We start from the raw sequence: 3,081 nt of genomic DNA on the forward strand, positions 1-3,081 counted from the left end.
CTGTGCCTTCTGTTTCCAGCACCATGCATGCCACATGCTGTGTGTGAATGAGCACCATACACTCTCTCCTCACATGCACTGCTGCTGTACTTCCTTTGCATTTTTTATCATATTTCTGTCTTCTGCACCGAACTTTTGCAACATGCCTGTCGTTGATATGCATAGGATTCACAGTGTGTGAGCCTCTTGTGTAAGGCAGCGCATGGTGAAGAACTCATTGTGATGAGCTGATGTCAGAACTCTGCAGGCCATTTAAAAAGCATTGTCTAAGACTTCATGGTGTGCTGTCAATATTAAAGGTATTGCCCCGTAAGTAAGTTGAAAGGGTTTCCTATTCAAATATCCAGCAGACACAGAGACATTTGGAGTTGTGTTTGTGTCTAACTGATGCAGACTTGGAGTACAGGGAACATTTTTTGTTTTCATTTTGGAGTTGAATCATCAACTGGTGCACTTTGAGGGCAAAATAACAAGATCCATATGAAACAGAATTGTATACTTTTCAATGATCATAAACTCATAAGAATATGGCCATAACCAATAACATACCATATCCAATAGCAAAACATTGAAACTTGTTCATTTTATTAGTTTAGGTTCATTTATAGTTGAGTGTTTCTGCGCTCCTGAATCAGCCCCTCCCCTCCCCCTGCTGCTATGTGACGCAGCAGAAAGACTAGTTTTAGCTCTCAACACGTTTTGAATGTTTCTTACCTTATTTCACATAGTTAAAATGTTTTCTTTTTACTCATGCATATTTCCCAACTGTATTTTAGTTGTACTGTTCTACAGTATGAACTGGAAGGACTTCATAGCTGTCTTATTTATTCTGTTATTTTTTGAAAACTATAATAATTATATAAAGGTGTGCCTTGGAAACATTTGTGTACCTTAATGGTGACCAAACCGTTTGAGACTCACTGAGATCAATTCAACTAACATAACTAAAGTTAACTAACACAGAGTCCTTTACCTCACTGAGCTGTAGTTATCTGAGACTCAGGCTGCGTTTCACTTCTCTTATTTTTCATTTCCTCGCTTCTCGGGTTGCGGTCGGATAATCCAAAAATCAGCTCCTAACGTCTAGAGCAGTGTTTCTCAAACTTTTTCATACCAAGGACCACTTAACCAATAAAAAAACACTCGCGGACCACCTAACTCCACAAATATCCAAAATCGCATCGTTTTTCTAGAACAGATTACAAATCGCCTGAAAATGGTACAAACACGTGGTACCATGTGTGATGAAGGTGTTGCGCTGGGCTATATCATGCAATTTAAAGTGAAACTTAAGCTCGCTCTATTAGGGAGATATTCCCGCGAGAGTGCGGAAAACTTAAATGTATTTATTTATTTCAAATGTGAAATGTTACCAATATACTCGCGGACCACTAGGGGGCGCTCACGGACCACCAGTGGTCCGCGGACCACACTTTGAGAAGCACTGGTCTAGAGCAGTGGTTCCCAAACGGTGTGCCGCGGCACACCCAGTGGTGTAGTGGGGATTTTTTTACTGGGGGGACGCTATTTTAATTAGGTCATCCCAAACAATGCCACACAAGTGCGCACGCGCGCAGTGCACTCACAAAACGGGCAGACAGGTCTACAGAAACTACCGGTATGCTTAGTCCTACTTTAGTTACTGTACTTCAAAAAGCAGACGGCGCTGCACTCAACACACACATAGACTCAAAACCATGGACACACTGGCACATACCTTCCAACAATTTATAGGCCTAAATTGCATAAGCTACAACTAAGCAGACAGCGCTGCTTCTCTCTATCTCCACTTTCAAAATCTATTTAAAACTCATAACAAACAAAAAAATTCCCAAAGTTGTCCTGAAATTAACTTATTAAATAAACGAAACGAAAAATATAGCCTACTAATGCAAACATTGAATCTGGACTTGAAATTATGCTGATTAGGCCTAGCCTACATTGCAAATAAGCAGACAGCGCTGCTTTTCACACACACACACACACACACACACACACACACACACACACACACACACACACACACACACACCTTGCGTTTTGAAGACTGATCAATCCGAAATGGATGAACAAACTTTGCAGCCCAGTTTCCCAGCTTTGCAGTCTATCCACGGGTAAGCCTCTTGTTTCCTCTGCCACATCTCCTCCGTCCATACCTCTGGGAAAGGTGAACTTGAGCTAGCCAGGGGAACGTTGCTAGCGCAGCTAACGTGCACGTTAGCTAGCATTATCCACGTCTTTAGGCGGCTCTTCTGATGATGTAGTACTAGTAGCAGCTTCACTTGTAGCTTCGGTGCTGCTAGCCTCTTTCTTCTTGTGAATTATATTCTTTTTAGAAAATAAGTCAAGTAAAAAACGTTTTCCTTCCATTATAGAGCTTTTTCGTTAGCATTCTTGAGGGAAAGAGCTGCCGCAAAATCGGCGGGCGGTGAGCTGGCCGTGGGTGTGTCACTGACACACCCCCAGCTCGCCGCAGGGTCACGACGAATCATCATTTTTGAAGGAAATCGTTTTTATTTTTTATTATAGGCCATTACTGTGAAATGTATTATGTTTTTGTCATTATTACAACAAATACACACTTGCAACTGATAAGACTGGCAATGATTTTATATTTATTAGACTATTAAAAAAAAAGATCATGCTCCAAATAAGTGGGGGTACGGCGTACCCCCGCGTCCAACGCCCACTACACCACTGGGCACACCGGTGTGCCGTGAGGCAAGTCCGGGTGTGCCGTGGGATTTTGTGACAACCATACGTTATTATTGCAATATACAACTACACATAAATAATACTTTTTTTATTTACTATAATATCAGTACTTTGTAGGTTTATATGTACGTAATCTGCGCGATTTGCGCGTCCACATCTCCACGTGCAGTGCTGCATAAACATGGCGGAGTCAGCGATAACTTTCGAGGGGTGGAGGCAGGGGCGTTGCCTGGACCTGGAAACATTCGGGGCTTAGCCCACAGTGGCGGCACTACAGTCAAATGTTCTACTGCAAGACTCCTCACACGCACATACACAATTGCGCCATCTAGTGTCACAAACGTATGCCTGCATTAGCTTTGTTAT

This window comes from Gymnodraco acuticeps, unplaced genomic scaffold (genome assembly GCF_902827175.1).
Source record: "Gymnodraco acuticeps unplaced genomic scaffold, fGymAcu1.1, whole genome shotgun sequence".
In the NCBI taxonomy this organism is placed as follows: Eukaryota; Metazoa; Chordata; class Actinopteri; order Perciformes; family Bathydraconidae; genus Gymnodraco; species Gymnodraco acuticeps.